Raw genomic sequence first — 23,097 nt, 5'->3', positions numbered from 1 at the left:
CTGTCACGATGCGCTCTGCATGACCTATAAGTGACTTTTTCAAAGTAAGCCTATGAAGCTTCAGAACGAGGCTCCATTGGCTAGCATTGAAAAAGAGACTTCCGTCTCATGCATAGAGCATCACATGATCCAGATAGTCTCAATTGCAGTGATGTGACTCAAAATTGAAGCAGAACTTCGCTGAAGACTGAAGAGAGCAGTAGTAGGTGAGTATATTATCACACTCACAGTATAGTAAATGCACATTTAAACATTTATTATTTAAAAAAAAAAAAAAAGTTGGGAGTGCTTCTTTTAATACTTCAAAAGCTAAGAATAATCCAGTTTAAAAAATACAGTATATAGTATTCATACTATCTTATTCCTCAGATAAACTTTACAGCATTTATTCTAAGTGTTGTATTGAATGGTGATACATTTCTGCCACAGCTTCCATTGACAAATTGGTATTCTTAAAGCAAAGAAAAAATCCTTATCATTCCAGCTTTGTAAATGATTGTAATGCTGTAACATTGAAAGCTGAACAGAATAGGATTTGTAGACTTTTCCACTTACTGGTTGCTATTATCAACTGTATGTAACAGTCTACTGCTTGTCACTTCTATCATTAAATGAAAAGGAATTCTATTTGATACTGGTCTTCAGAGATAAGTAACTATACTAAAGGGAAGCAGAGAACTAAAATTAAAAGGTATACCGAGAATTTCAGTCACATAAATTGTAATTTAAATTATGTGTGAAAACAAGATATTGATATCTAATTAGTACATACATTTCTAAATTAGAAATATCTTTGTTTAGATTTATATCGAAATAGCTTGTACATTTCTATTAAATAAATATTTCACTTTGCAGTTTTATCTAAATAGTACATAGTTTCTGTGATACAATCTTACATTTCAGATTAACTAAAGTATAGTAACTACATTATTATTATTATTATTATTATTATTATTATTTATTATTATTTTTATAGCGCCATTTATTCCATGGTGCTTTACATGTGAAAGGGGTATACATAATAGGGACAAGTAAAATAATCATAAACAATACAAGACACAGACTGGTAAAGGAGGATAGAGGACCCTGCCCGCGAGAGCTCACAGTCTACAAGGAATAGGTGAGAATGCAGTAGGTTAGGGTAGAGCTGGTTGTTCGGCGTTTTATCAGACTGAGAGTTACGGCAGGTTGTAGTCTTGTCGGAAGAGGTGGGTCTTCAGGTTCCTTTTGAAGCTTGTCAAGATAGGCGAGAGTCTGATATTGTGTGGCAGAGCATCCAGAATATGAGGGGTAAACACGAGAAATCTTGGATGCCATGGTGGGAAGAGGAGATGAGAGGGGAGCAGAGGAGAAGATCTTGTGAGGATCAAAGGTTACATGCAGGTAAGTACTGGGAAATTAGGTCACAGATGTAGGGATTAGACAGGTTGTGGATCGCTTTGTATGTCATGGTTAGTGTTTTGAACTAGAGTCGTTGGGCAATGGCAAGCCAGTGAAGGAATTAGCAGAGAGGAGAGGTCAGGAGTAGCGGGGGGATAGGTGGATTAGTCGAGCAGCATAGTTTAGAATAGATTGTAGGGGTGTGAGACTGTTAGAAGGGAGGCAACAGAGCAGGAGGTTGCAATAATCTAGGCGCGAGATAATAAGGGCATGTACTAGGGTTTTTGCAGCTTCTTGGGAAAGGAATGTACGAATCCGGGAAATATTTTTGAGTTGGAGGCGGCAGGAGGTGAAGAGGGTTTGGATGTGTAGCTTGAAAGAGAGATCAGAGTCTAGAGTTACTCCCAGGCAGTGAGCACGTAGGACTGGGGAAAGTGAGCAGCCATTAACATTGATGTAGCTGATATAGCTTAATATTTATGTTATATTTTTATTTTGTTGCAGTTCTTTCTTATCAATTTTGAACCATGACTGATAGCTCAAGAAGCTTAATATTTATGATACATTTTCAAATTACTGTCTGTGTTCCCAATTGCTTTAAGGTTACAAGTGCGTGTTTGTCTAAGTGCCGTATTGTTAGTGCCTGGCACTTAAACAAAGCAGTTGTACAGAGTAGGAAACATATAAGCTATGCAATATTTTAAAATAAACTTGTTTACAGTCCACTTGTGCTGCAAAAATGTTTTTTTTCAATATCATTTTGCTTCACAAATGTTCTAACTGCTGTCTTCTTTCAAATATACCATCCTTTCAATCCTTTAGTTCTCTCTATCTACATCAACAACTCTCTCCATCCCTTTCCCATTTACATTGTTCTTGATCTTCTGACATTCTTTAAACATTCTTTAAAATCCATTTTCATCATTCTACACATATCCATCTCAGAAAACATTGAACCAGATGCTCAATCTTTCCTTATTTCTCCTTTATCTGCATGAGACATTTCTGCAAACCTTTGCCCACGTTGTGCTGCCATATTCAACTCCTGTTATGCTACACCAAGAAAGCGTTCTAATCTCATTAACATTTTATACATGTTTTCACATGTTTCCTTTATGTGTGCCCTCTGGAACTCCTGCTCAGTGAGTAACATACTTCTCTACATTTATTACTTCTTCCTTTCTAATTCTTTAAACCTTATGGCTCACACTTAAACCTGGATTCAACAATTAGACACTACCTCAGCTGCAGCTCTCTTGTTTAGTGAGTTTTGCTAGACTAGATGTGGTTGTTGGACTTCATCTTTCACCAAAATGTGCTATTCAGAATTTCCCCCATACTCTAACATCCATCTTCCTCTCTTCATGTCCACCCCATTATTCCTTATTTTGCAAAAAATGGCAGTTGTGTACTGTGCTCAATCCCAACAGTCTATGGATCAATTTGCAACCTGGCTTCCATACTTGCTATACTGTGACATTCCAACTGTCATCATAGGGTAATTTAACATTCCCAAAAATAACAAAGGTGAGATATGTGTTTACCTGGCAGTGATTAAAGTTCACAAATATTCTTCCTCATCAAACAGAGTGCATGGAACTAGCAAACTGGCAGGATATCAAGCAAATTGGATAAATTCTATAATGCACGTCTTAAAAATAGTAACCTGTTTATATCATAGTTATAAATACCCACATTGGCAGAAAACATCCAGAGTTTAAAACTTACCTGTTTTGAATATTGAGTTCATGGTAAATAACCTCTTCACGACATATGATGTTTATTGATGATGACCAAGTGTACTCAGCACTGCTTGTTACTTGATTGACCATTGGGGTGCTTGACACGTTCGATATTCATCCTAGTAACTGGGGTAACTGGGGTGCTCGAGTGCCATGCTCAAGCCCCCAACCCAGCCATAAAGTGACAAATAATGTAGGGAGAGCTTCTGATGGAGAAGGGACAGTGTGGTAAAACATTTTATAGCCTTAAAGTCCTTGCTGGTGCTACTTTAAAACAACAGTCTTTTTAAGGGCCAATTCAAATAGAGTCTATTCTTTAATAATAGCACTCTTAGCTGGAATTTGTGTAGGGAGAGCTACTGTAGAAGGGACAGAATATTAGAGGCATCTAGTCAGGAATTATTGCCTCATAGTCTTTGGTGCTGCCATGTACAAATAAAAGCCCTTTTAGGGCGAATTTAAATAGATTCTATTGTCTAATGCTGGCGTCACACGGTACGATATATTGGGCGATATGTCGTCAGGGTCACGTCGTTAGTCACGCACATCCGGCATCGTTAGACATATCGTACTGTGTGACACCTAGGAACGACTGTGAATGAGCAAAAATACTCACCTTATCGTTGCTTGTTGACACGTCGTTCATTTTCAAAATGTCAGTCCTCCTTCTGTGTTCCGGTTGTTCATCATTCCCGTGGCAGCACAAGTCGCTCCGTGTGAAACCCCGGGAATGACGAACACAGCTTACCTGCCTCCTGCCGGCAATGAGGAAGGAAGGAGGTGGGAGGGATGTTACGTCCCGTTCATCTCCGCCCCTCCACTTCTATTGGCCAGTCACAGTGTGACGTCGCTGTGACGCCAAATCGTCCCTCCCCTTCAGAAAGAGGATGTTTGCCGCCCACAGTGAGGTCATCCGGGAGGTAAGTACGTGTGACGGGGGTTCACGACTTTGTGCACCACGGGCAACTAATTGCCTGTGACGCACAAACGACGGGAGCGGGTGTGATCGCTCGTGCAATCGCACAATAGATCGTCCCGTGTGACGCCGGCATAAGAATATCACTCTTAGTCTGCAATTAATGTAAGGTTAGCTTCTGGAGAAGGTATAGCATATTAGAGACATCTAGTAAAGGAATAATTCCTTTCTGTATGTTGCTGCCACGAACAACAAAAAGTCCTTTCAAGGCAAATTAATTAAATTTCAAAGGGCCTATATAGCAGTAATAAGGGAAATAGTGAGTGGTGGTAACAATGCATCTGTAAGCTACTGCAATGCCCTGCTCATGAGGTAAGGAACATAGTTGATCAGGAGAGCTATACTACATTTACAAATGGAGGGATTTGCTATTTCTGTTGCCCTGCTGAACGACTACCAAACATGAGAGTCCGTTATACGCCACAAGAAAACATGTCTAAATAGCGAGCTCTGTTGTTTAGTATTCATTCAGCTGGATAACTGGACTTAAAGGGGTATTCTATCTCCAAGATCCTATCCCCAATATATAGTAGGTGGAATAGCAATAATATCAGCAAATACCAATATTTGGAAATGTAGAATAGTTCTCCTGATTAGGCATGCCCTTATTTCATGAGCAGGGCATTGCAGCTTTGGTAGCAACAGTTACGACATGGACTCTGCTGCTGTGGACCCGGGGAGAGTGGGTGCAGATTCATTGCAGTTCTATTATTAAAGGCTGCTTTATACAGTATCTGCAGCAAAGTAACAATGAATATAGGAATATACACATGCAATACTGCTATGAGAAACATGTAAAAATTGAGATACTTAGCACACAAAAATGGTCTGTTTTATGTGAGCCAAACAGCCAATGCCAAGGCGACCTCTCAGTTTTGGTCCCTGCCTGCCCCAATGATTCTCTTTGGGTTAAAAAAGAGAGGCATTAGTTTGATAGGAATCCAGCAATAAGAGGTCACCTTGGCATTGGCTGTTGGGATCACATAAAACAGGCCATTTTTGTGTGCTAAGTATCTCAATTTATATGTTTCTCATTGCAGTATTCCTATATTCAATGTTACACATATCTTAGTACTACAGAGAGCAGCTGTCTATTTTTTGTTACTATGTTTCATGCTCGGTATGCATCTGTTCACATTGGAAAGTTAGGATGTGCCGTCAGTCTTTTTCTTAGTTTTTCTTCTTTGACATCTGCTTAATAGACGGTTGACTTTGCATCTATTCAATTTTGGATATTCCTGTGATGTGGACCAATGTGAAAACATTAATTTGCTAGAATGATGGTTTTCTGAAAATTTAAACATGCTAAATTAGGGGATTGTGAAAATATTATTTTCTGAACTGACAATATGTGTAACTGGGAATGCTGTGCAAATAGTTCCTGCTAGAATTTGATTATCGGTATTTGCCTTTGCTGCAATCTGTATATCGATCCTTTCACTTTGAGATCTTTAGGATTTATATATAACTAAGATGAATGTCCAATATATTTATATGATTATATTTTTGTTGTATGCTGAAAGCCTGATATACTATAGCCTCAGACAATGACTTAAGAGTGCTCTGTATGCCAGAAATGAGTAAGTCTATAATCAATGGTGATACACTTTTTATCGCCTTTTAATGGATTTCTAATAAAGGATAAGCAAAGGTTTTGTATTTTCAGTGATTGTGGCATCAATTCCTTTTTCTCCAGTTGTATAACCGCAGTAGTGTTCTATAAAATGTTACATTTTTACATTCCTTTTTTTCTAAATGTTTAGAAATGATTTGCTTTTCATTTGCAATGTGTTCTTTACATAATTCCCCTATTGGCAGAAAGAATGCATTTTATTTGTAGGTTGCTGAAGAAATCTTTTAATTTGGAATAATAAAAAATAAGCATTTTAATATAACTGTTGTACTTTTTCTTATTTGGTGTGATTTTATTTTTGGATTCTGTTTCTTATTTTATCTTCATTAGTCCTACCTACCCTGCATAATGAGTAGGTTGTTTATGTTCAATACACTGCTAATATCCATGTTAGAAGTAAAGAAACAGATATTCAGATTTAATGAGAAATCAGACTACAGTTACTGACCATGAGTCAATGGAGAAAGGATTGGGGAGAGCAGTTGTTGAGAGAGAAAGATTCAGAAATACGGATGCTGGTGTTCTACTGTGTTCTAAGCATTCTACTGTCTCACCGAAGTGATGGATTCAACACTGTTCTGCTCAGAACAGTTTATTTTTACATGTTTTCTCTATGCTACATTAAGTTAAGTATGTGAGTCAGTTGGGGGTGGGGGATCTCCATATTTTTTGGTTGTTCATTGTTTAGACATTATAGCTAGTGATGAGTGAGCAAGACCATGTTATTGGGCTCGATATTCGAAAAGAGCAGATCGGACACTCATATAAACTCTATTATAGTGCTGAGAATAATGGAAGACAATGGGAAACTAAAGCATTATTCTGAAAGATCTTCAGGAACAATGCTCCATTAACTACGTTATCCTTGGTTCTCGAGTCAAACTCGTCCGAACATCATACCTCCTCTTTTCGAGTAGCGAGTATGGTAGTACTCATCAATCACTAATTATAGCAGCAAACAGCTGACTAACAATCATACGGTGTGCCCAGCCATATCCTGTCCACCACCATTAACTTGAGAACGGCGGCAGCTATAGGCATAGAAGTGGTGTCTAGGTGTAGTAAAGTAGCCATGTGCTACACAATGAAACTACCTATAGCGCCACCTGGTGGAAAACAACAGAGTTAGCATTTTTATCTTCAAAACGGAATGAGATAGAGAAAAAAATGAACTAAAAAATTGTAGGGCATCATCAATTCAATACGAATCAACACTTTGCATACAGATATGCTATGATATGAAACCCATGACCCCCCAAAACATTGAATGCTGGTCACGCATATGGTGCTCATTTAACTTTGATGCGCAAAGTGGCCTCTGTCAGCTGCAATGCACATCTGGACTCTGGACAGCATACTGTATCTTGCTGCATGTTGTGCAATATGGTAGGTGACACGTTTGCACAAGCATCCGTGATACTTCATTGTAGGTCCTGCAATGTTGGTGGAGGCGTTGCATACACCTGTTGTTTGATGTGACCTCACAGAAAGAAGTTCAATGGGGTCAGGTCAGTTGAGCGTGGAGGCCACTCCATGCAGCCATCATACCCATTGACTTGTAGGAAGGTCTCCATGAGGTATTGCTTTACGTCCGCAGCCTTGTGAGTTTTACACTTTCCAATCATTCGTATTGAATTGATGGTGCCCTACAACTTTGTGATTCACTTTTTTTCTCTATCTCATTCCGTTTTAAAAATAAAAATGCGAACTCCGTTATTTTCTACCAGGTGGCGCTATAGGTGGTTTCATTGCATAGCGCATGGATACTTTACTATACCTAGACACCACTTCTATGCCTATAGCTACCGCTGTTCTTAAGTTAATGGCGGTGGACAGGATATGGGTGGACACACTGTATATTGATCAGAATTAGTATTCCTTGTGTATGAATGATGCTAATGAAAAGTCACCCTAATGAAAGGTAGCCAAAAAGTAGTAAACATTTGAAATAGTTGCAATTAAATGAGTAAAATCTGTTTTATACTCATGGTACAAATGGAAATGTAGAAATGTATGCCTCTATTTAGCATACTTGGGACCTGAAATAAATATTCTATACTGTTTGAAAATCTTTGATATAACAATATAGTAAATTTCTTATCTTTATTTTTATAAATCTAATTAAGTATGCTAGACTTGCTGGTCACATCTTTCTTAACAAGATGATTTACATATTAGAAAATAGAAAAATCTGGTCCTTAGAAGCTTTAGGAATAGATAAAGTCAGATGAGCAATAATGTTCCATTATTTATTTAATACAAAATAGAAACAAATACAAAGGCAGTGCATGAGAAATTAAGTACACCCTTGATACTTTCTTTGAAATTAAGTAGTACGTAGCAGCCAGGTGCTGTTAGTGAAATGTCCTTTATTAATTGTTCATCAGCAAGTGTGATTACTTTTATAAAAGCAGACTTTTTTTACAGTTTGCTGGTCTGGAGCATTAAGTCATGTGATAACACAAAATCAATGAGGAAATGCGTCAACATTCATTTTAGAGATGCAATTGTTGCTGTACAAAAATCAGCAGAGTTATAAGTTTATTTCCAAACAATTTGGAGTTTATCACTCTACTACGATAAAGATTATTTTTTATGGAGGGTGTGGCCTGCATGCTGAAGGCAATGGCTGCTTAAGAGAGAAGCTCTGTGCTATGGCTGTACAAACTGGCTCAAAGCTGCTTCAAATCGCTGAGAACTCTCCTCTGAAACAGTGAGTAATCCCCCTGCACAGTATGCCAAAGGGTAGACCCCGGAAATCTGGCCCCCCGGCCAAGCTTACTGACTTTTATCCCAGGGATAGGGGATCCCCCTCTCCTCAGAAGATGTCTGCTGCTGCAGTGTCTCCCTTACACCAGGAAGAGACAGGGTTGGGAAGCAGTGTCACAGGCACTCCTCTCACAGAGGAAAAGCTGCAAGCCATGCTCAGTTCTCTGAAGTCATCACTGCAGGAGGATTTCAGGGATCTTAAGAACATGATTAAAGAAGTTAAGGAGGAAATCAAATCACTGGGGGACCGTACAGACCATGTGGAGTCTAAAATGGCCGAACTTGCTCAGTCACACAATGATCTGATTGATGCTAACACAGCACTAGAGGAGGAGGTGGGAATACTGAAAAACAAGCTTGGGGATCTGGAAGACAGATCCAGAAGGAACAATCTTAAAATTAGGGGCATTCCTGTGTCAGTAGCTGATAAAGAGCTGCCAGATTTCTTTCACAAGTTTCTCCAACTACTGCTCCCGGAACACACAGAAAGAGATCTCATAGTGGATAGAATACATAGAATCCCTAAACCTAAAGGTATCGACCCCACTCTGCCCAGGGACACGCTGGCACGACTGCATTTTTATAAAACAAAGGAAGCAGTGCTCCAGATACTGAGGGATAACCCTATCCTCCCAGATAAATTTAATGATTTAAAGGTGTTCCCGGACCTGTCTGCTGCAACTCTGGCAAAAAGAAGAGAATTTTCCCAGTTCTCCAGAATCCTGAGGGAGCATGACATACACTATAAATGGGGATTCCCGGTGAAACTGATTATCTTCAGGGATTCTAAAACACATGTATGCCAGTCCCCTCCTCAACTGAGCAAACTACTTGAGTCCTGGGGATTACCCCTTACAATGCACTCAGACTCACGCCGGGAGCAGGGGGATGCTCAGAAGAAAAAGATCAATCCTGAGTGGGAACCAGCTTGAGGGAGTCTCGCCAGCCGCAGGCGTGTGTAGCTCTCATGTGACCTGTGATGTCACTTAAGCCCTCTGTTGTTCTCGCCTATGGCGAGCAAGTACTTCCCAGCTGTCCGGTAAGGATGAAGCTGAAGTATTCAAGTTTTTTTGTTTTTGTTGTTTTTTCCCTCCACCCGTGCTCCGTACCTAACTGGTCCTCCTTGCCTGCCTCTGCCTGCCCTATGCCTCTCAGTCGGCCTGCCTGGAAACATCGTCCTTTCTGGGATCCACCATGAGTATTAAGTTTCTGTCTCTCAATGTGAAGGGTCTCAATTCTCCTGCAAAAAGATCCATGCTGTGGAGAGAAGTTATAGCATCCAAATGTGATATAGCATGTATTAAAGAAACTCACCTTCTTACTGATGACAATAAAAGGCTACTACATCCAAGATTTCCACATATGTTCTTTGCAAATGACTCTAAAAAAAAGGAGGAGTGGCTATCCTGATTAAAAACTCTGTGGCTTTCAAAATGATTCATGTAACCTATGGTGCAGACGGGAGATATATTATTCTAAAGTGCCTCCTGAATGGGCTTTTGTATACCTTGGCATCGATTTACGCTCCAAACTCATCTCAACTAACATTTGCCCAGAAATTTTTCCAGATGTTTAGGAGCACCGCACAGGGGTCAGAGATAATCTGCGGTGACTTTAACACTCCAGTTCTTCGATCTATGGACTGCTCGGTGAGGTCCGCTAAGTCAGGAAAGGAACTGAAACAGTTGGTCGCGGAGTTTCATCTACATGACATATGGAGATACCTTCATGCATCGGAAAGGGACTATACTTTCTTTTCCCCAAGGCATCGGTCGTACAGCAGGATCGACTTCTTCCTGACGGATAGTAAGACTGTTCACAAGTGTACGGGTGCTGAAGTGGGTCTGATAACATGGTCGGATCATGCTCCGATAACTTTGGTTGTACAGGACTCTACTAGTGGATTTATGGTGCCTCAGTAGAGACTTAATACTAGTTTACTGAACCAAAAGAACGTTCAGGAGGAGGTTGTGGCAGGCCTGTTGGAATACTTTGGACATAATGACAATGGGGAGGTCTCTGACGAGACCTTATGGGCTGCACACAAATCAGTTATTAGAGGGCAGTTTTTAAAAACTGCATCATTCTTGAAAAAGCAAAGAGAAGCAGAAATTAAAGAAATTATAGCCCATATTCAACACTTAGAAACTATTAACAAGGCCTCCCCGTCATCTACACTGTCCAGGGAAATTCTTACTTGCAGGTTTCAACTGCGATCCCTCCTGTTGTATAGATATGAACATAATCTTAAAAAGAGTAAATCAACTTTTTATGCGATGGGGGATAGAGCCAGCACCTTACTAGCTAGAAGAACAAAAAAACGGGAAATTAAATCTAAAATTGAATTTTTGAAGGGCCCAGACGGATCACTTATAAGGCACCCTAATGGGATAGCAGACGCCTTTGCCAAGTATTATGCTGCCCTGTACAATTTAAGGGATGACCCGCAAACCCCTCAGCCAACACCGGAAAAAATTCAGGAGTTTTTGGACGGTCTGGAATTGCCTCGGGCCTCAGACCGGCAATTAGAATCTTTAAATCTTCCCTTTACTATACAGGAAATTTTGGACACCATTAGAGCTTCTAAACAAAACTCAGCCCCAGGCCCGGATGGGCTTCCCTATGAATATTATCAGCAATTTGCCTCTATTCTAGCCCCTTTTTTACTAAAGACCTTTAATTTGTGGCAAACGGCCGGGACTATTTCCTCAGAGAACCTAGAAGCAGTTATCACTACACTACCCAAACCGGGGAAAACGGCAGATACCCCTGGGAATTTCAGACCAATTTCATTGCTCAACTGTGATTTAAAAATTTACTCAAAAATGGTAGCCACCAGACTCCATAAAATAATCCCCTCCTTGGTAGCCCCGTATCAGGTGGGTTTTGTGGCGGGCAAGCAATCCAAAGATGGCACCAGGCGGATGCTGGATTTAATTGGGGTGATGGAGAAGTCGGGTGTCCCTGGTGTATTCTTGTCACTCGACGCCGAAAAGTCCTTTGATAGGGTGTACTGGGGATATCTGGAAAGAGTGCTTATGAAATTTGGTTTTGAAGGAAGAATTAAGTCATCTGTTTTGGCCTTGTACTCTCACCCAAATGCTTCAGTTCTAGCCTCGGGTTTTCGCTCATTAAAATTTTCTATAACCAATGGCACCCGCCAGGGGTGCCCGCTGTCCCCTATTGTTTTTGCTCTGGTGGTGGAACCTCTGGCGGAGGCAATTAGGGTGAACCCGAACATAACTGGTATAAGGGTAGGGGAGCATGAACATAAATTGGGTCTATATGCGGATGATGTAATAATATCATGTACTAACCTTGAATATTCCTTTCCAGCAGTGATGTCCACCCTGTCGACCTTTTCTGAGGTGTCTTATTACAAATTGAATGCCACTAAGTCCTTAGTACTACCATTTAATGTACCCGCAAGGTCCAGAAGGATTTTGGAGGCAGCCTTTCCTTTCCAGTGGTGCGAAGACAGTATCCCTTATCTAGGTATCCGTTTGACACCAACCCATTCCCTCATCAGATCCAATCTCGATCACCTACTCAAAAACTTGGGTCAGGCTCTAGGCAGGTATGAGAAGTTGTCGCTATCTTGGATGGCGAGAATTCAATCCTTTAAGATGACGTTCCTTCCTAAGCTGCTGTATATGTTTAGGTGTCTCCCTCTTAAAATTCCATATAGATATTTGATAAAACTGCAGTCGATGACCAATAAGTTTATTTGGGGTAATAAAAGAGCTAGAGTTGCTAGTAAGATTATGCATCTGCCATATGGAATGGGAGGTCTGGGTACGCCTAATGTGATGGCCTATTATAAAGCTTCTCTTATAGAATCACTCAAAGAATGGTGGAACACGGAGAGCTCCCATAGGTGGGTTCAACTTGAGAACTCTCTGACAGACCAGGGTTCGACGAGGAAACTGATGGAGGTGGAATATCTAAAACGTACTAGGTCCACCCTGTGTCTCCCTACTATGACAGCATCGATAGCCATATGGCGCAGTGAGATGATCCCTAAGATCCAGGTCCCGCTGTCAGAAATTTTGCTCAGAGCAATAGAATCCCACATTCCATATACAAATTTGAGTAGATGGGAAGCAGCGGGTTTTGGAGTTTTGGCAGACTTTTACGATGGTGTAGAGATTAGGCCCTTCAACATTATACTTCGGGAGCACCCCTCCCTAAAGGGGTGTTTTTATCAACACCTGCAGATTCGCCATTTTCTAAGCACAAAATTCCCCCCGGGATCAAACCCGACCTTACCCACTGTTAAGGCACTATTGTTTAAAAAACTAATGAGGCAACCGGGAATCTCTTTAACCTACAAATGGTTGAACAACCCCTCTGACGAGCAAAAGCTCCCATACATGACTAAATGGGAATCAGATTTAGGCATTAACACCTCCCCTCGGCGTGGCATACTGCAACGCAGTGGGTGCAAAGATCCTCAAAATGCATTAACCATTTGGAACAGCTGAAAAAGGTGCATCTACGTTGGTACCTTACGCCGGCAAAATTGGTGCATTACATTCCCAACTACTCACCGCTCTGTTGGAAGGGCTGCCTCCAGAGGGGATCACTGGGACACTGTTGGTGGCACTGTCCGAGGGTCCAACCTTTTTGGATAGCAGTTTTCAGACTCATTAGTGAAATAACAGGTGTGCACACCAACCCCAACCCAGGGCTGGCAGTTCTGAATTTGGGCATAGACTCGTACCCGCAGAATTTTTGGGGACTGATTGTGCAAATTCTAATAGCTGCCAGACAGTGTCTGAGCCATTCGTGGAAGGCCACTGAAGCTCCCTCTGGAGCCGAGTTATATAGTAGGATCGACCAACAATGCCAATATGAATACTCCCTTGCCCACTCCCTAAAACAAAAAACTAGAATTCTTACAATATAGGAACCCTGGCTGTCATCCAGCCATGCAACACCTATTACACAACTATTCCCCGGGCAAAGAGCACCTAGTTGAGATAGAGCCGATGGAATTATAGCCCTGGCTCGGCTAGCCAGGGGGCTAAAGCATTGAGACCCTGACTGAGGCAGCAGTTTATGAGAGAAATCTAGGAGGAGTTGATGGCCCCGGCTGGTGGACTGGGGTTGGTAATGCAGGCAGGCATCTAACCCTGTACCCCTACTAACCCCCCCCCCACTTCCCCCCCAACCCTACCTTCTTCCCCTCCCCCTTTGTTCTTGTTCCCCCTTACTTGAATGAAGTCCCCATCTTTCCTCCCCTCTCCTCCCTCCCCATGTTGTTGTGTGGTTAAAGTGTAAGGCAGAGGAATTGTAACTGGATTGTCTCGGAGTATATTAATGTATGGAGCCCTCATGTGCGGGCAGTTGACAATTGTTCTCTTAAATTACCATGTATGATTTTGTATCTGCCGTGTTTTCAATAAAAACTAATTGGATTAAAAAAAAAAAGATTATTTTTTATTATTTTGAAAACATTCAAGACAGTTAACATTAATTCCTAGAGTAGATGTCTCAGGAAATTCATTCCATGTTCAGACCTTGCAATGCTAAGAGAATTTGCAAAAAAACCTAAAATATGCAGCTTAGATTCTAAAAACATAAATTATCCTGCTAAATATTCAAGCTCATAATAGCACAATTAGAAAAGTCAGAATAAATATGTCTTGTTTGGAAAGGAATAGTCTTTTCTTTCTGAAGATAACATGATAGAAGTGCTAATATTTACAAATGTTATGTGAACAAACCATAAAACTTCTGTAACAATGTTCTTTGGACAACTGTTTGGGGAAAATCAAATACAGCATATCAGTATGAACATCTCATATCCATTGTCAAGCACAGTGGTGTAGGGGTGGACAATTCTGATTTGGGCTTCTTTTTTTGGCTATACGACTCAGCCACCTTTTAATCATTTAGTTAGCCAAGAGCTCTGTGATGGTGTGATATTGTGGGTTATGTACCATTTTGTGTGGGTTCATGTGTTGGGCGTGGTGATTTGTCTATTCGATATATTGTTTGTCCTGTTAAGTCAAGTTATATCCCCTTAGAGTGCTTCTGTCCTTAGGTCTGGGGGAGGGGGCCTGTAATCCACCTAAACTCTCTGTTTACCTGGGGGATTAGTCATTCTGGGTGAGACTAAAGCTGGGTTCACACATAGCGACAGCGACAACGACGTCGCTGTTACGTCACCATTTTCTGTGACGCAACAGCGACCTTGTAAGTCACTGTTATGATCGCTGCTTAGCTGTCAAACACAGCAGACGCAGCAGCGATCATAACGACACGCGTCGCTGTGGAAGCGATGCTGCACTTGGTAACTAAGGTAAATATCGGGTAACCAACCAAAGTGCTTCTCTGGTTACCCGATATTTACCTTGGTTAAAAGCGCACACTGCTTAGCGCTGGCTTTCTGCACTCATAGCCACAGTACACATCGGGTTAATAAGCAAACCTTTGCTTATTTCCCGATGTGTACTCTGGCTGTATGCAGGGAGCAGGGAGTCGGCAGCACAGGCAGCGTGAGAGCGGCAGACGCTGTAACTAAAGTAAATATCAGGTAATCGAGGAAAGGACTTCCTTTGGTTACCCGATATTTACCTTGGTTACAGCTTACCGCAGGCTGCCAGACGCCGGCTCCCTGCTCCCTGCTCGCTTCAGTTCGTCGCTCTCTCGCTGTCACACACAGCGATGTGTGCTTCACAGCGGGAGAGCAACAAGCAAAAAATGAAGCAGGACATTCAGCAACGAGCGGCGACCTCACAGCAGGGGCCGGGTCGTTGCTGGATGTCACACACAGTGACAGCAACGGGACATCGCTGCTACGTCACAGAAAATGGTGACGTAACAGCGACGTCGTTGTCGTTGTCGCTATGTGTGAACCCAGCTTTACAAGAGAGAAGAAGCAATATTAAAGGGAACCTGTCATCAGAAATTTTGCTTTAAACCTAAATGTTTCCCCCTCTGCAGCTCCTGGGCTGCATTCTAGCAAGGTTCCTGTTGGTTTTTAGCTCTCTTTTAGACCAAATATAATACTTTTTAAAGGTGTACCTTTTGGGATGCTAATTTTCTAAATCGTCCATGGGGGCGGTGCTCTCTGGTGTCCGTTATGTCCATCCTGCCGATTTACACCATCCCCCAACGCAGCATTTCATACTTCCAGGATGCCGCCCAGTGACCCAGTGAGCCCGTGGTCCGGCGCATGCTCAGTGCCACTGTAGCGGGACTGTGCACTCCATGCACAGTGTGACCACTGGTGACGTTTGCGCAGGCACGAGAATGGGCGGCGCTGTGTTGTCATCGCAAGTGCCCGCGCTTTCCCCTCTGCCTCCAGCGTTCTGCGCAAGCGCTGGCCAGATGACCGCACGTCCCCTCTTTCCCATCTTTCCCTGTAGCAGGAAATAGATGGGAGGATCGGAGCAGGACACCACCGGTTACAGCCAGCGCTTGCGCAGAACGCTGGAGGCAGAGAGGAAAGCGCGTGCACTAGATTATGGGTGGGCACTTGCAATGATAATCACAGCACCACCCATAATCTCGTTGGGGGACGTCGTAAATCGGCAGGATGGACATAACGGACACCAGAGAGCCCACCCCCATGGACGATTTAGAAAATTTGCATCCCAAAAGGTACACCTTTATAAAGTATTATATTTGGTCTAAAAGGGAGCAAAAAACCAACAGGAACCTTGCTAGAATGCAGCCCAGGAGCTGCAGAGGGGGAAACATTTAGGTTTAAAGCAAAATTTCTGATGACAGGTTCACTTTAAACCTCTGAGGGAGACGCTGAGGCTGTGGCCAGCACTCCAGAGAGACTGTGATAAATCCCGATTTCTCTGGAGAAGGACTGCTGGAGGATTGTGATTGAACTACGGGACATTTATGCCACTTCTGGATAATTTTTACCCGCCGTTTGGTGAATTATTTGATGGTCATTCTGTATTGCATGGAATAAATATGCTTTGAATTGTTCACTCATCTCTCGCTCTGTTGATTGTGTGATATCGGAGAAGGACCCCATCACAAGCTCCTCTGTACACTAAAGTATTCAAGAGTATATTGTGAAGCCAAATATCCAAAAGCTTAATTTTAGCTAAAATTAGGTTATTTAATAGGATGATGATCCCAAAACAGAACAACAATTGCACATCAGATTGGCTGAAAAGAACAGAAGTAATTTGTTTCATCATCCTATTGAAAGTTCAGACTTTGATCCAATTGAAATGTTGTGGTGAAACCTTAAGGGGGCTGAGCATAAATGAGCCCCAGGAACATGACCCGGGACACTACTTCAATAGCACCAGAACTGGAGGTGTGTATAGGCTTTTTTTATTTTACCTAGGTGAAACATGTGGATTCAGAAAGGGTTGTCCTAGTAGTGGCAATCCTTTTAAGACTTTCTAAGGACTAGGTGACTTTTTCTTATGTCCTGATACATAGAACCATAAAAATCCATGACTTCTTTATTGAGTTTTTCTCATTAGTGTAACTTTGAGTTTAGGGAGTTTATCATAAATTGTAAAGAACGTTCAGATATTCTGCTATGATTTGTTGATAAGCAGATAAAGATACAGGAAAGCTGTTCTAACACTAAATTTGTCAATTGATTAATACAAATTTAAAGTCATGGGTGCTGAATTTATAAAACTAATACAAATTACAACAGAAATGGATCCTTTCCAGGATTAGTTTGATACAGCCTCATGTTCAAGAATGGCTGAAAAAAGACTGTAACATTTTTCAGTAGATTGAGGATAATGGCTATAGCATTAAGAAGGCATGTACAGTACAAGGAAATTGAAAAATCAATAAAGGAAAAGGGAGAGGTGGATTGTAATAAGAAAGTGAAGCTAAGAATAACTGCCATGAAATGGCATGTGAGGTTAAACGATGAAAGAACTTCTCAAGTGCTGGAAGCAAGATACACGAGTGGATTAAGCCCTGAGGTTAATAATGTTAAACTTGTGTTGTTAAAGAACACATACAACTAAAGATCATAAACTCTTCAATATGATGTGTGTAATAATTTTTTTCAGTTTACACCGTCTCAGAAAATACTGTAGAATACAAAGGAATACGGAAAGAGGAGGACATTGCCAACTGTCTAAATGGTCATGGATATCCATATACTGTATATATATATATATATATATATATATATATATATATATATATATATATTTATATTATAATAAGGATGTCACTATTTTATTGCATACTATAAAACTAGACAGAATATGAAAACAGTTGTTTTATAAAGTTATATGTATGGTAACTGAGTGAGACAGCAGATGACGAGTACTGGTAATCACTTTATCCGGTTGTTTGAAGGTACTGGTTAAATCTACAATTAAGATCACTTAAGGAAGCAAGTCACAACCACAAAAAGTATTAATTGTTATTCTACAATAGGTATACCATAAGAGGGAACCAGTTGAAATGGATAATGCTATTTAGCTGCTTATATAGGATTATTCTGAAAGTAAGCTGTGTCAGAAAGGTACCTGGCTGCAGCACTGAAAGCACGGCACCTGGGAGAAAATGAGCATTAATTCTCTTGGGAACCAACACCTTGCAGTCATAGAGGCATCCCAGTGTGGCTACAGTAATCATTCACAGCACTGTGAGCAGCAGCTGTAAGCATGCCACAGCATTTTGACTTAAAGCTGTCTCTGCACTGTCTCAAAAATGGCATACTAAGGTATGCATGTGCATCCCCCTTTTTATTATGACAGCCCCAAAATTGGTCACCATTTTTCTCTGTGTCTAAGCATAAACTTATCAATATGCTGTATCTATAGAATAGTATATTATTAGCAATTTGTAATTATCTGCAATAAATACAAAGCTGAAATATTTGAGAACAGCTAACAAATGTAATATATACACATGATATTAACGTACAGTTAGACAGGGTTTACGTAGTGTTTTCTTCTATGGTCAATGGCTCCATTGGGGTTTATATCTGAACCCTCCCAAATAATGGAATTCAAGCATCTGAGTCAAAGGGCCATCAACCAGCTGTGTGTTCATTAGTGATTGGGCTGGCATGGGGTTAATCTTTGCTTGCCTTCTGGCTACCTCTAGGATCACATGTTATGTGAATCCTATCCTAGCTTCTCCCTGCCTTTTTAAGATAGTGGAAACTGACTTCCTGTGCCGTCTATAGCTTTTAGCGATACAATCCATGTGCTTTTGTGATCATGTTGCTGGTAAACTACTCTGTGTGATTTGGTGTTTTGTGGAAATTCTCTTGTTATCTGTTTTTTTCCCTCCCTGTGCTTTATTTCCTCTTGTTCACTTATTGTCTAATACTTCTCTATGTGATTGATGTGTTGGAGTTTTGGTTTCCCTGTTTGTGTATTTGTGTGGGTTTAACCACTCTCTTCCTGGCCCTCCCCTGGGATATTGTAGCATAGCTGGTAAGAAGCAAGACAAGGTTGTGGTCCAGACCTATTCACCATCAATAGTTTATTTGGAAAAAAGGAACAGCTAGGACTTCCTAGGAGCTCCAGTCCCCGGTTATGCACTTAGAAATTATGACATTATAGTCGGCCCACTTAAATGTTGACATGAACCTGGTTGCTGCACTTTGTCGACAATTGCAGTCATTGTCTCTCTAGGTGGCGGAGTTAAAGGGGCAGTGCAGCAACAAGCAAAGTCCGCACTCCGGTGCAATCTGCATTGGTTTTCATACCCAAACTGCCCATTTTGGAGAAGTTTTCTGGGGAACACAGCAGGTTTGTTTCCTTCAGGGAAGCATGCAACTGGTATTTCCGGCTTCATTCCCACTCCTCTTGTAGTGAGGTGCAGCGGGTGGGAATTGTCATCTTGCCCTTTAGCGGGGATCCACGAGCTTTGTTTTTTTTCTTTGGCCCTGAGTTACCTCTGTTTGTGTAAGTGGATAGATTTTTCTCTGCTCTGGGTTTTATCTATGATAACCCTGATAAGGTTTCTTTAGCTGAGTGTAAAATCCGTTCACTACATCAGGGGAATTGGCTAAATCCGGCACTGGTCCATGGAAACTCAGTGGAACTACCCTGCACTCAAAATCCATTTTTTTAGGGTGTGTTTGAGAGGGTTAAAGGAGTATTGGTGATGTATGAGACCCCCCCCTCTCTGGATTGTGCCTTGTCTCTTGTAACCCGTATTGATTGTCGGTTCCATCTAAGTTTCATAATACCAAGACTCTTCTTGGAGGGTGTCATGGTAATTATTTTACCTTCCAAGGCCTTACCTGAGCCCATGCAGCTTGGAGGGACATCACAAGACAGGAAATACTCCTAAAAGTTTAGGAGTCTATTTTTATTGTGGTTACAAAGGACAGTTGTTAGCATCTGTCCCTCGGTATCTAAGGAAAATCGGCAGTTGGAAAAACCTTTAGTTTGGGAGATTGCAACTTGTGTCTACGAATTTCCTCCACTATGATGTATGAGTGTTTATTATCTGTCAAGGTTAAAATTAGGGGGCAGGACATTCCCATTAAGGTTTTTCTAAATAGTGGCTCTCTGGCAAACATAATCGATTTACAGTTTGCTCGCTTCTCAGGGTTAAAGGTGAACAATTTATTCAGTCCAGTCAGGATTTTTGCCATTTATGCATCAACTATCTCTCAAGGCTGTTATTGTAACAAACACTGATTAGGGACCTGTATTTGAGTGATAACCATTTTTATTACGGAGCCTTTCTCCGAGTTTGATATTGTATTCTCTGAAAAGGGTTGTCAGGTACTGCCGCTGCACAGACCTTATGAATGCCCCATAAGGTTGAAGCCTGGGGCCAAGTTGCCTAAGTGCAGACTGCACAATCTATCCGGTGCAGAGAGACAAGCTCTCAAATAATACATAACGGTGAGCTTGGTTAAAGGTCACATTAGGCCGTCTTCCTCCTTTGTGGCTGAGGGTTTGTTCTTTGTCAAAAAGAAGGGTGGTGGTTTACATCCAAGTCTGGCTTTCTGTGATCTTTACCAGATTACGGTTCATGACCCATAATTTATGCTAGTCATTCCAGACCTATTCAATCAGATTGCTTCTGCTAACTGGTTCTCCTAACTCAATTTCAGGGGGGCTTATTATCTTATTTGGGTCCAACAGGGTGATGAGTTAAAGATGGCGTTCAACACACCAGAGGGTCACTTTGAGAACCTGGTAAAGCCATTTGGCCTGACCAATGTGCCTGCGTTTTTTTAGCACTTTATTAATGTTGTAATTGCTCACCTGGTAGGGTAACATTTTATGATTTATTTGAATGATATTCTCATTTTTTTCACAGGATTTTTGGTCACATTTAAAACATGTTAAATAGGTGTTGCAAGTTGTCAGAGAGCATAAATTGTATGTAAAATAAGAAAAGTGTATATTTGCCATTCAGGAGATTCTGTTTTTGGGTTATATTTAGTGATGAGCAAATTCGAAGATATTCGGGACTGGCAGGTCTGTGTTATCTGTTTTTTAAAGTCCGGTTCCAGTAGTCTATGCGGACCAGAATCTGGTGAATCAAAATGTTGGTAGAAGGGATAGGTGAATGGGAGCAAGTGTACTGTACTTACCAAGGCCCCAGGTAAGTTGTAAACTGCTCCCGCTGTGGCACATTCATTTTAGGGGTGAATAATTTACCTTTATGACCTATTTACTGCTTTCTCTACCCACCGGTGCCTTTGATTGGTTGCAGACATAAGCGCCCCCCATGGTGAGTGACAGCATATCATCTGTCTGCTTCCAATCACAGGCACTGTCTGCGGATCAGTATTGTACAGTAAAAATAAATAAATACAATATTTGACATACGGTCCCCCCCATATTATGATACCCAGCACATATAAAGCTCAAGGCTACAGGCTGCAGCCCCCAGCCGTGCACCTATTTCGGCTGTGTATCAGAATAAGAGGAACCACAAAAGGCTTTCTATTTAAATTATTTATTAAATAGTTAAAAAAACAGCGTGCAGTCCCCCCATTTTTGATATCCAGCCATAATAAAGTCCAATAGCTGGGAGCTGTTATTCTCAGCCTGGGGAGTGTCATGGTTATTGGGACCCCCCAGGCTAAGGATAGCAGTGTGCAGCCATCCAGGATTGTCACATCCATTAGATGTGAAAATCCCGGCACTTTACCTGGCTCTTTTCGATTGCCCTGGTGCAGTGGCAACTGGGATAATAGGGGTAAATGACAGTGCACAACTGTCATCGAGCCCTGAATTAGTCATGGGTTGCGGTCTATGAGACGCCCATCATTAATCCTATAAGTGAAAAGAAATGAATACAGAGAAAAATCTTTTATTTGAAATAAAATACATCACTCTTTTTCCCTCTTTATTAACTCCAAAAGACTTTTGAAGTTCTGCCATAATCCACACGACGTTCCACGACGGTCCTGACTCTCCTACATCTGGGCTTGAGGAGACCAAATACATGTTAGATCTCTCCAGGCTCCGGGAAACACTGACAAAGGGGTCTCGGCTGGCAGCAGTGATGTCACTTAGTTCACCAAAGGTTATACCCGGGTTCCCACAGAATGACTGCTGGTGAATTGAGTACTGCTCGCTGGCTTAAAGTGTGGGGCCATGCCTCTCACCCTGCCAGCCCTGCACTCTCCATTCCCTGGTCAGCACTGTTAGTCATAAAGGGCTGGTGGAGTGTGGGGCATGGCCACGCACTTTAAAATCGACAGTGCCGGTTGGGGAGGGCATGCGGGACATCCTTGCACTTCCCCAACCTCCAGTCAGCACTGTCACTGTTAAATGGCAAGTGGGGTGTGGGGCATGGCTCCACACTTTAACAGTGACAATGCTGGCAGGGGAGGGGGTGCAGAGCATTCCCGCATTCTCCAACCCCCGGCCAGCACTGTCACTGTTAAAAGGCTGGCAGTGTGCTGGGCAAGGCCCCACACTTTATCAGTGACAGCAATGACAGTGCTGGCCGGGGACAGGGGGTGAGGGGTTGCCCTGCACTCACCTACTCCAGCCAGACCTGCATTTTATTTCAAATAAAGGATTTTTCTCTGTGTTTGTGTTTACCTGTACCCATCACTAATTCTGGGCTTGATGACAGACTTTTTCAAGAAACCGCATGGGCAAATGATTGATTTTTTTCTAACTATAAATGTGAGTTAATATGAATTTCTTATTCGTGATCTAAGATCTGGAGATACGGATATTTGCCTTACGGACTATTTTTACACTATAATATTTCCTTGTGAATATTTTTTTCTTAAGGCTGCTTTACACCGCTAAAGCGATCTCGTTGGGGTCACGGATTTTGTGACGCACATCCGACCGCGTTAGCGATGTCGTTGCATGTGACATCTTTTAGCGATTTTGAATCGTTGCAAAAACGTTCAAAATCGCTAATTGGTGACATACCCCCCTAATCTCAATAATCGTTGCTGCTGCAGTACCGATGTAGTTCGTCGTTCCTGCGGCAGCACATATCGCTATGTGTGACACCGCAGGAACAAGGAACCTCTCCTTACCTACATCCCGCCAGCAATGAGGAAGGAAGGAGGAGGGCGGGATGTTCATCCCGCTCATCTCCACCCCTCCGCTTTGATTGGGCGGTTGCTTAGTGACGTTGCTGTGATGCCGAGCGACTCGCCCCCTTAGAAAGGAGGCGGTTCGCTG

General features: G+C 41.8%; 1 protein-coding gene across 1 annotated transcript in view; it reads left to right on the top strand.

The window, feature by feature from the left end:
• GALNTL6 (polypeptide N-acetylgalactosaminyltransferase like 6) overlaps positions 1-23,097 on the top strand; it is a 2,628,190-nt gene that overhangs the window by 554,249 nt on the left and 2,050,844 nt on the right. The window lies entirely within an intron of this gene.

This window comes from Anomaloglossus baeobatrachus, chromosome 1 (genome assembly GCF_048569485.1).
Source record: "Anomaloglossus baeobatrachus isolate aAnoBae1 chromosome 1, aAnoBae1.hap1, whole genome shotgun sequence".
Taxonomy (NCBI): Eukaryota; Metazoa; Chordata; class Amphibia; order Anura; family Aromobatidae; genus Anomaloglossus; species Anomaloglossus baeobatrachus.
This window is presented reverse-complemented; position numbering and strand designations above follow the sequence as displayed.